This window comes from Elephantulus edwardii, unplaced genomic scaffold, assembly GCF_000299155.1.
Source record: "Elephantulus edwardii isolate Elephantulus edwardi_28Jun2011 unplaced genomic scaffold, EleEdw1.0 scaffold00006, whole genome shotgun sequence".
NCBI lineage: Eukaryota > Metazoa > Chordata > Mammalia > Macroscelidea > Macroscelididae > Elephantulus > Elephantulus edwardii.
Window position 1 is genome coordinate 1,358,472 of NW_006399756.1, and position 11,545 is coordinate 1,370,016.

Genomic DNA, 11,545 nt, shown 5'->3' on the forward strand with positions numbered 1-11,545 from the left:
TAGAATCTTACTTGCATGTGATATCAATGATATTGTTTGATAATTTTCACACTCTGTCTGGTCACCTTTCTTTGGAATGGGAACAAATAAAGATCTCTTCCAGTCAGTTGGCCAGCTGGTTGTCCTCCAGATTTCTTGGCTCAAATTGGTGAGCACATTCTGAGCAATGTCTGTTGTTGAAATATGTCAATTGGTATGCTTATGTGTCTTATAAAAGGTATTTGCAATGAATAAATAATTGATTGTGCAGAATTCTATCATTCTATCCCCAACCTCATTTCTGTTACCAAGTCCATGTTTTCTGACTACTGATCCTTCCTCCTAGTTCTTGACTTTTGTATTCCCGTCTCCATTATTATAAATGCATCTTGGTTACGTGTTGATTGATTTCTGACTGCAAAAGTTGGTAAAATTGTCTATTTCCCTCTCTCTGGCTTTGGTTGTAAGTACATAAATTTAAATGATAGTGGTATTAACAGGTCTTTCTTGTATGCGTATAGATATTATCCTGTCACTCACCACATTGTATTGCAAGATGGATCTAGAAATGGTCTTTTTGACTACGAAAGAGACCCTGTTTCCCCCCTCATCTTTTAATCTTCAGCATAGTAGATCATATGATCTGAAATACAAAATTTTAAACTTCAACTTCTAGAAGAATCACTTGTTTTTGCCCATCTTATACCTCTCCTTAGACTTGGCCTTGTCTTTCTGCCTTGCCTTGTGTTTAAGAGCAGGGTCTCTGAAGACGTCTTTGTTAACAATGGTTTTGTCCAAAGGGATGTCTGTGGAGTACCTTTAGGACATGAGGTGATTGTAGTTAATAACTTTCACAAAACACTTGATCTTTGACCTATTGGCAGTTTTCTTCCTGCCCATGGCAGCTGTCAGTTTTCGAGTGTGGCTAAAGGGGCAGCCTGAGGTGCCATCACCAATGCTCTTGACAATGACAGCTTTGTGTCCAGAGTAACATCCGGCCAGGACCAGCACCACCTTCTCGAGTTTCATGAACTTCCCCATTTTGACAGCAACTGCTCAGATCAACAATGGGAAGTTTTTTTTGACGCTTCCTGGATCATGCAAGTCCCAGCTTAAGAAAGGTTAAGCAAATTCTTCCCTTTTTTAAGAGTCTCCTTTGACATCAGTTTTGGTATTTTCTTTCTTCCCTGTCTTTGTAATGACCCTTTTGCTGAAGATTATTTAAAAATGGCTTGAGCAGTACATGAACTGAGAAATATGAGAAACTCAAGTTGGATTTAGAAGAGGCTGGGACACCAGGCATATAATTGCTGACGTCTGGTATCTTGGCTGAAAGCAAAGCATACCTGAAGGATGTGTGTTTGTGTTTTATTGACTGTGCATAGTCATTTGACTGAGTGGATCACAACAAATTATGGCTAACATTAAGAAAAATGGGCATTTCAGAATGCTTCATTGGGGTCTTATGAAACTTATAGTGAAACCAAGAGTCAGTTGTCTGAACAGAGCAAGGGAACACTGCATTTTTTAGACTCAAGAAAGGGCTGTATCCTTTCTCCATATCTATTCAACCTATGCTGAACAAATAATTCATGAAGCCAAACTTTATGAAGAAAATGTGGCATCAGGATTGGAGAAGGACTCATCAACAACCTGAATGATGCAGATGTCACAACCTTGATTGCTGAAAGTTAGGAGAACTTGAAGCATTTGCTGCAGAAGATCAAAGAATACAGCCTTCAATATGGATTATATCTCAACATCAAGAAAACAAAAATCTTCACCACTGGGAAAAAAAGAAACATCATGATAAATGGAGGAAAGATTGGCATTGTCAATGATACTATCCTATCTTGGATCTACAGTCAGTACCAGCAGCAAAGAGATAAGAAGATATATATCTCTGAGAAAGTCTGCTGTCAGTCACCTACCCAAAATCCTGAAGAATAATGTTGTCCATTTAAACACTGAGGCATGGCTAATTCAAGCCATAGTCTCTCCAATCACCTGCTATGAATCTGACAGCTGGACAATAAATAAGGATGATGGAAGAAGGATCAATGCTTTTGAACTGTGGTGTTGGAGAAGAGTACTGAACATCCTTTAGAATGTCAAAGAACAAGCAAGCCTGTCTGAGAGGAGGTGAGACCAAGGTGCACCTTGGAAGCAAGGGTGATAAAGCTTCATCTCATGTACTTTGGGCTTGTTGTCAGGGTGGTCCAGTCCTTGGAGAATAACATCATGTTTGGAAAGGCAGAGAGGGTCAGCATGAGAGAAGATCCTCAACAGGACAGATTGACATGGTGACTAACAATGGGCTCAAGTATAATGGAAATGGTGAGGACAGCACAAGACAGGATAAGGTTCAGATCTGTTCATAAGGTCACTGAATCACAGTGGACCCCATGGCCCTAACACCAGCTCTAGGGAAGCGTTGCACCGACTGCCTCCTGAGGTGAGTGTGTGCCACTGGCAGCCTCTCAGCATCTGGGACATGCATTGAGTCAAATCAGGATGAGTCCCCTGGAAGGTTCCTCCAGCCTGGGACATTCTGCTGACACATGTCATCAGTTCAGTCCAGTCCAGAAATCTCATTCCTGGATATGGATAGGGACCCAAGAAACCCAAGCCTTGCTTGGAACAAATTCATACAACTTTTTTTTTTAGTAAATCTATGCTTTTGGAAGCATCTCTGGTTTTTAAGACATCAATTAATCAGCCAGCTACCACAGTCAGAAGGTGCCTTCAATTTCCCAGTGTGTTATCTAAGCACACCTTTGGGTTGAGGTTTGCTCACTGTGGCCCTCATCAGAGGGTTAAGAGAAGTATATTTCAACTGGAATATGGATGTGTACCTGACAGTTGATCTGCTGATTGGAAGATCGTTTCAGCAGCAGGAGTAGCTGGGCAGTGGGAAAAGCTGGTTGAAAGCAGCCTGTCTCCACTGCAGTAGGACCCATTGCCACCATATTGCCTACTTTGGGGAAGACAGTTACAGCTTCAAATTAAGTGAATTACCTCCCACCCTTATTGGTGAGTTTATTTTTGAGAAAAGCAAGACATGTTCCTGTTCTATGAATGGTTCTGTTTCTGACTTCACTGTCCGTCTGTGCTCCTGGGAGTTGGCTTGTCTGCCAGGACTTCCAGAGAAACAGGAAAAACACCTATTGTATCTACCTATCTCACAGTCATCTCTCTCTGTAATTGATCTAGTCCGTCCTTCCTTCCTTCCTTCCTTCCTTCCTTCCTTCCTTCCTTCCCTCTTTATCCATCAACCTTATCAATCTGTCTATCCACTTCCCTCCTCTCTCCATCTACTTCCATCTATTTTTTTCCTCTGTCATGTGTTTCTCCATCCTTATTTCTATATATCCATCTGTTTTGCTCTATACAGTCACCTTTATCATCTGTCATACTCTTTCTACCCACCTCTTCATCAACATCATCTTTCACCTTTCTGGTCTATCTAGTCATCTTTCCATCTAGCCGTCTCTATCACGTGATCATCTCTATTTCCTACCTATGCGTCTGCCCATCCTCTTTCTCTCAACCCATCTCTGTCATCATTCTCTAGCATCTATTTATATGTCTCACTGTCATCTCTTTCTATCATCTGTCTGTACATCCCTCTGTGTCCCTAGCTATCTATCCATCTTCCTCCCTCCCTCCCTCCCTCCCTCCCTCCCTTCCTTTCCATCCATCTACAGAAAAAGATATTTATGTGATTATCTCATGTGATTGTGGAGCTGCTAAGTTGAAAACCTGTAGGTCAGAGGCAGGCTAGACATAGGGACTGGATAGAACGGGGCAGTGGTGTACATGGGGTAGAACGGGGCTGTAAGTACACAGGGTAGAATGGAGACATGATGTACATGGGGTAGAACGGGGCAGTGGTGTACATGGGGTAGAAAGGGGCGGCCGTGAAGCTGTATGGAATGGGCCGCGGTGGACACGGGTGGTGCAGGGCCCCATGACTCTAAGGCAGCTCTTGAGGCCGATGGACCTTAGATGGATGCTTGTGCTACTGTGTGAACCTCGCTTATTGGACACCAGAGAAGAACAAGCGCTCTGTCCCCTCATGGGGAACTGCCCGTTAACACAGGCTCATATGCTGTCACTTTTGAGGCATAAAGACATTAAAGATGCTTTATACCTAAAATTATGTCTATGTTGTCTGTGCAAATGTGATAAGTGTCCTCCATAAAAGCAACAGAGACCCGTCTTCTGCTTGGTTGCAAATTCAGAGCATCTTTTCTTTCTTTAAATATATTTTTTTAATTTTAATTGTGATTTTAATGAAAGTTTACAGAGAAGTTGTATTTTCATTCATTCATTGTTGCACTTTTTACCCCCTCCCTCCCTTCTGCCTCCCCCAGTTCACTTTAAAAAAATATTAATTCATTGTTGCACAACTAACTTCCCCTCTGCCCCCGCCCCAGTCCTCTTTGCAATGCACCTCTTATTCTGGACTACTGTCGGACATATAATGCCGTATCATATATTCCTTTTAAACAGTGGGAACAGCTGCCTTGGGGAGCTCCTTGCCCCAGAGAAGTCCAGAGGTGGTCACCTCGGGCCATCAGGTGAGGGTGTAAGGGCAAGGCACATCTGAAGGGTTCAGCCCTCTCCTGTCCATCGTCTCTGCCAGCGGTCCTGTCCCAGGAAGCCAGGGAGGAGCCCAGGCCTGTGCCCTCAGCCCTGCTGCCACAGCAGCCCAATCTGCTAAAGGAAGAGCAAATCCAAGTAGGCTGAAAGGTGAAGGGAGCTTCCAGAAGCAAGGATGGAGGTGGGGCTGGCCATTTATATGCAGATCTTTGGATTCAAATGAGGTGGGAGGGAGGCGGGCCTTCCTGCACTCTCCTCCAACTCTCCTTGAGGTCTTAGGTGATCAAAATGCAAATGTGTGTAAACAAGGAAGGTCTCCTCACTTTGGAAGCTTCTTGTAGTGCGGCCTCCTTTCCCTCCTTTCCCGAAGACTCAGCTGGGGAAGATGACTGCAAAGGGGTCTTGGTGGCCCAGTGGTTAAGCCCCTGGCCTCTCCCTCTCCACCAGAAGTACTCCAAGCACTCTGCTTCCCCACCAATTCACAGGCCTGGAGGCGCGGGGGTAGTTCTACTCTGGAGTCTGTCCCCGCAGAGGAGTCCTGACCTCTCACGCACTGGAGTCCATCCTCACAGCTGCTGTGTCAGTCCTTACTCAAGGCCTCCCTCGCCTAGTTGGCCCTGGACCTCTCACAATATGAAGACCTCTTCCCCCGACTGAGCCCTCCTGATGACCTGTCCAGAGGTTTTCACTGGTGAATTTTCATATGTAGTTTGTCATTCTGTTCTTAGCCTGTCCTCGCCTGGTGGTCCCACAAAGTTTGTCCACCATGGCTGACACTGCTAGTTGTTGGAATGCCATTGAATGGCTCAGGGTTAGGCCATTGCGCACGTGACCACGATGACAGGCCAGCCTGGCAGGCATGACAGACTGACCTTTTTCTTGACTGGGCGCCTCATAAAGCCGTATCTAAACAAGAATCTCAAATCTGTGATGACGAACAATAGAGCTAATTAAGGCTGATCAGGAAACTGTTCACGAGCCACAAAGACTTTATGGGGCATTTCTGAGACAAGGAAATAGTGAAAGATCAATAAGACCGGTGGACGATATAAATCAACGGGGACTTCCGTGCAAGTGGGACGTTTTAAATGTGGAAGGGCCGCTGGAGATAGTTACAGGATGGGAAGCGGGACCGTGCCACGGGCTGTGAGGAAGCTCACTCGAGTCGTCTGCGTGTGTGTGAACAGGTGGCCAAGCTGTCCGCATGTGTGTGAACTCACGTGACTGAGCTGTCTGTCTGCGTGTGCACAAACACACATGATCAAGCTGTCCGCTTGCTCATGAACACACTGAGGGCTCTCTGTGTGTGCACCAACATGTGACTGAGCTATCTGCGTGTGTAACACACATGATCAAGCTCTCTGCATGTGCAAACACATGGATCGAGCTGTCTGCACGTGCATGAAGGCATGTGATTGAGTTGCCTGTGTGTGCGTAAACACACACGCTTGAGCTGTCCGTGTGTGAACATACGTGATAGAGCTGTCCACATGTACGTGAACACACGTGGTCAAGCTATCTGTGTGTGCATGAACACGTGTGAACACACATTTCCTCGGAGAGTTGGCCCTGTGGCTGGTGTGACCATCACCAGGTGCTGGGACCTCAGGCTTTCTCCCTCACAGGTCTCCAGCCTTCGCCTGTGGTTCAGTGTAGGGAGGGGCACTCCTCACATGGACTTGGCACAGGGACCCGCTCAGAGGGAGGAGGGAAGCCACTCTCCCCGGCTGGTCACTGAAAGCGCGGGGCTACTGGCCCTCTCTGTCAGTATCTCAGGCATTAAAACAGGACCACAGAAGTTAAACCCCCCCATGGTCTCTCATATAAATTACAAATAATTACCTCTCACTTAGAAATTGCAAATGCAATTTACAGCATAACATCGTGTCAATTACTTGAGGCTTCGGCTGCCCAGCACAGATCTGTTGATTTATCGTCCATCATCATGGCACAGTTGACAACGCTCCCAGTACCGATGCCAGCGAGCATATGCAAACCATATTTTGTAATGGGCGGGGGGAGAGAAATGACCCTGAATACTCAGTAATGAACCGAATGCCGTTCGTAAAGCTGTGCAGTAAACCCCACACACGATAAACAAAGTAAAGAGCACATGCAATAGTGATCTTAATGGCTTTCCTAAGTCAGACATGAAACCTTTTCAACTGAAGAGGTTGGAGACCTTATCTCGACGTGTACTATTAGATAATTGTGGCCTTTCTCAGATAGCACTGTGTGGTGGAGGGATGTCAAGACAGAAGACTGTGGAGGGTCAAGGACGAGGCACTGACTGGAGCTCATCCACGGCGTTCGGTGACATCACGGCTGAAGGTGTTCTCTGTGGTCAGTGACTCGCAGGGAAGCCCAGGCTGGGCTTGCTGTTCACCGAAGCCAGGCCTGTGGTGGGTCCTCTGCTCGCCCCATGATTTCTCTGACTTCTAAAGGGTCTTTTAAAGGTAGTGAATATGACCCAGAACAGGAAACTGTTTTGGCCACACAGCTTGCTCAGTCCAGCAGCTCTATGTTGAACCACAGATTAATGCTGGGGAGCAGTTAGCAAGACAGTCTGAGGTCCCAGCACGTGTGGGGATGGTCACACCAGCGTGACCTCTGCAGAGGAAATGGGGATGTGCTCGCACACGTGCATGCAAACACAGCTCTGCTTAGTAGAAACTTGGGTGAGCGGAACAAGCAGTGAACGGACTGAACGTTTCCTCCAGTGTCTCAGCATCCAAAGCCTGCCCCTGGAATATGGCTCCCTGGAGATACGGCTTTCTTTGGGGGTCTTTGATGAGGCCACACCAGAGTTGGTAGGTCCTGACTTGATCCTTTTTATGTGACCTCACAATGGAGAGGTCCAGAAGCGACATGTGGGGCTTGATGCCACGTGGAGGCCCATCTACAAGGTTAGGAGCACCTGTGGCCCCACCCAGGCAGGGACCCCCTGGAGACAGAGCCCTGTCTTGAATGCCAGCCTGCAGAGTTTGAGACAGGAAAGCCCTGCTCTTCAAAGCCCCCCTTATGGTATTTGTGCTCAGATTACACTGGGAGGCTGAGGCAGGGCGTGTACAGGGCTTCCCTACCATCACTGCCTTTAGCCTCTGGTCTTGACGTCTGAGGCACAGGGCGATGATGCTGCTGGATCTTGGGGGCTTCTGGCTGCCTAGAGTCTGATTCCTGGGGAAATTCTAATCCCTCGTCCACAACAACATGTGCTGCTTTTCCCAGTTGCCATGATTCATAAACTGGGAAGATTGGGCACGTGGTATTGCTTTTAGAAGCCGGTGGAATCTTCCAAAGCTCATGCATAATGAATGTGCTTTATTTCATTTTATTGTGCAAACAAACGTACAAGTTAAGTGTGGCTGCAACTGAACACAGGTGATGTATAGGGCATGTGGAGACTGGGGCAAAGGTGAGTCTACAGAGAGAGGTAAGATCCTGCCCTGTGGTATGTGAAGGCTGAGGACTGGGGGGACTTCTGCTTCACAGCCAAGGGGAAATCCTGATCTTGTAGGGATCACATTTTGTTCCCTTGACCCTCGAACGTCACTGTGCCCCCAGCCCTTGCCCTCGGTGTTCCACACGCCTCCCCACCGCGAGTAGGCACTTCCTCGAGGGCGTGCATCTGCCAGTCTGTAAAACCCCGAGGAGGGTGTGTGACGTGTCAGCACACGCACAATCACACCCACCTTTGATGCTCCCTGGTCCTGAGGTGCTTGTTCCATAAAGTTAACATATTTTCTGTAGATCATGAATTTTCCCGAGGACAAGACACAGCCCCCCCCTGGAGGGCCCTGATGGGGACAGAAGATGTGGGTCACCCTTTCCCTCCTGTGGCTGCAATGACAGCATGTGGTGGCTGAGAGGCAATGATGGGGGCCAGGTGGGGACATCTAGACCCATTCAAGACAGCTGGACACCATGTATGAACTATCTCTGCTCCCGTGGGAGGGATGCTCACCAGGTTGGCAAGAGCCGGCTCTCAGACTGGAGGGACATTTAGAAAAACGTCCCTCAACCCCTCTAGTGTGGTACATTGTATACTGAGCTGTGCACTGAAAGGCCAGTGGTCTGAACCTGCCATCAAGTCCTGGGGAGAAAGATGGGCAGCTGCTCTGTAGACATTTCTGGCCTCAGAGACTGACGGGGGGCCAGTACGGGGGGTGGCTGGGATGGAGGGCCAGGGTGGAGGGCCAGCATGGGAGCTGGGACAGGTTAGGTTGGAGGATCAGGATGGGTCAGGACAGAAGGCCAGGTTAGAGGGCAGGACGGGGGACCAGGCTGGGGGGCTGGGATGGAGGGCCAGGACAGGGACTCAGACGGGTCAGGTTGGAGGACTAGGGCCAGGAGGGGAGGCCAAGACAGGTCAGGATGGGTGTGGTGGCAGTGGTTTGGGTAGGATGTAGGATTATGAAGCGGGCAGTGGAGGTTCCACACCGGGGATGTGAGCTCCATCCCGGTAGCGTGTCTCATGAGGAACGCCAGCCCCTGAGGTGGGGGTTTCCTGTTGCCGTGAGGCTGAATAAGCGTCAGTGAAGCTTCCAGACCAAGATGGGCTAAGAGGAAAGGCTTGGCTTTGTGCTTCAGGAGGTGAGCCTGCGAGGCCCCAGTGGACGCGGGCTCTGATCTGAAGCAACCACATGCTGTGCAGACCGGCAGTGAGCCTGGGAGGCAGGAGCCTGTAAGACACCAGCCAGCAGCAGCGAACACTTAGAAGCATAGTCTGCACGTATTTTTTAAACACACAAAATCTCTCACCTGTCTCGAGAAGACCATAAAGTTCCATCCTAATGTTGGCTTTAGATTGTATATGTAAATATCTCTGAAATTATATCATTGAAAGCTAAATGGACATCAGTGTGGAACTTTGTAGAATCTTTTCTAGATCGGGCAGAGACTTCTTGAGATTCTCTGCGTCCTCAGTACATGCTTACTGAATTATATAAAAATCCTCCATGTACTGCTGCCTGGCTGCTACCCTCTAAATACAATTTTTAAAAATTACCAGTCAGCGGATTTTTACACATCTGAATGAAATTCACACATAGCCTTTGGCAGTTCTGAACCAGCTTCACCAGCGCATGGGGCCCGAGGCCCTGAGAGGTACCACCCCACGAGATGTGTGACATGCCCCTGCTCCTATCTGCCTGTCTTACCGCAGGGCTGAGAGGGTGGGGCTGTGACAACAATCTCCTCGAATGATTCAGAAACAGAAGTGAGTCTGTCCTCCTCTCCCTGTCCAGTAGAATCCCTGGTACTGAGATGTGTGGCCTCGAGGCAGCCTTCTCACCCACAGGCCCTCATACACACTCACTGATCAGACAGGCTGTGCCCCTGACTTTAATGCACCCACACATTTTCATAATCAGTAAGTAAACCCACCTCCCACTCCCATCAAGCTGGTTCCAACTTACATGGTGCACGTACTGTACCAATGGACTCAACTCAAAGACAGAGGACAAGCCCAGGACTTCAATTTTATATAAGGGAACCCATAATGAAACACATGGGCTGCACAGGACTCAAGAGGAATTGTGTACAGGCAGTTAGGCTACAGAACACCCTTGGGGTCACCATCCTGACCCACAGTGGCCCGTGTGTGCTGCACAGAGTCCTGACCACAGGTATGGGCTCTCTGTGGTTTGCCAGGTCTTTCTTCTGAGGTTCCTCTGAGTAAACTTGAACCTCGAGCCTTATGTGACAGAGCATGTTAACCATCTGACTACCTAGGACTCTTGGCCATCACTTGTTTGGCTGCTGGGAGGTCAGTCCCTGCTCATGGCCATGCCTCGTGCTCCCCAGGCCAGCATCATCCTCGTAGTTGACTGTGAACGGGACGCTTGTGACCACAGGGCCTTTTGGGCCATAGCAGGCCTTTGTCCCTGGTCCATCCAAGTGCAGAAGCATCACTGAAACCATCCAGCATCATCCCACAGGCTTGTGCCACTGGGATTGGCTGGTTTGAGGGCACAGGACCCCTGCCTCCTCCCAGACAGAGGTCACTGGGCCTGTGCCCATCCCACAGAGGGTCATTTGAGGGACTGGCACCCTGGGCTGCTGGCTGCATCCTATCATCCCTCAAATCCCACCCACTGATGACCCTCAGGGGACTGGACAAATCACGTGTGAAGGGCGGTGCTGGCTGCAGACTGTATGTCCACACCTGGGCATCAGTATGGAACTGCTGGCTTTTACCAGAACAGGGTCCAGTGTTCTCATTATGTCAACAGGAAGAGAAAGCAGGTGGGGCTGGCCAAGAGCCGGCTGGGACCGGGGACAGGAAAGGAAGATGAGGTTGAGCTGTCTGCGGGCCTGAGGACTGGGGCAGGACTGGAAGGACCACCGTCCCCATTCAGCAGGCTGGAGGTGAAGATGCAGGGTCAGCGTGAAAACTCACCATTCATGGGACCACGGTGACGTAAGGGCTGACTACTATCCATACCCCTCGCCACGTGGGAAGTGTCCTGCACACTGAGGTTTGTCAAAGGTGACATTATGTCACCAAGGACTTGTCAGTAAACTTGAGGGTGGACACGTTAAAGCACAATCCTCTGTCCAGGCGTCATGACTCAAAGGCCAGGGAGGAGTGCACCAGTGTCCAGCAGGGGGCGGCCTTCACCCTCATCAGCCTTGTCCCTTGAAATCAGCTGTGTGGCCAGTGTGCGGTGTAGACAGTGTGCGGTGTGGACAGTGTGCGGTGTAGACAGTGAGCAGTGTGTAGTGTAGACAGTGTGCAGTGTGGCCAGTGTGCAAAGCAAACAGTGTGCAGTGTGGCCAGGATGTGGTGTAGACAGTGTGTGGTGTGGCTAATGTGTGGTATAGATAGTGTGCAGTGTGGCCAGTGTGCGGTGTAGACAGTGTGCAGTGTGGCCAGTGTGCAGCGTAGACAGTGTGCAGTGTGGATGGTGTGTAGTCTGGTTAGCGGACTCTCCTCCAGATCGTGGGTATCCTGCAGCTT

General features: G+C 49.0%; 1 pseudogene; it reads right to left on the reverse strand.

Annotated features, from left to right (window-relative positions):
• Positions 1–600: 600 nt before the first annotated feature.
• LOC102876905 lies at positions 601–1,020 on the reverse strand (annotated as a pseudogene).
• Positions 1,021–11,545: the final 10,525 nt, after the last annotated feature.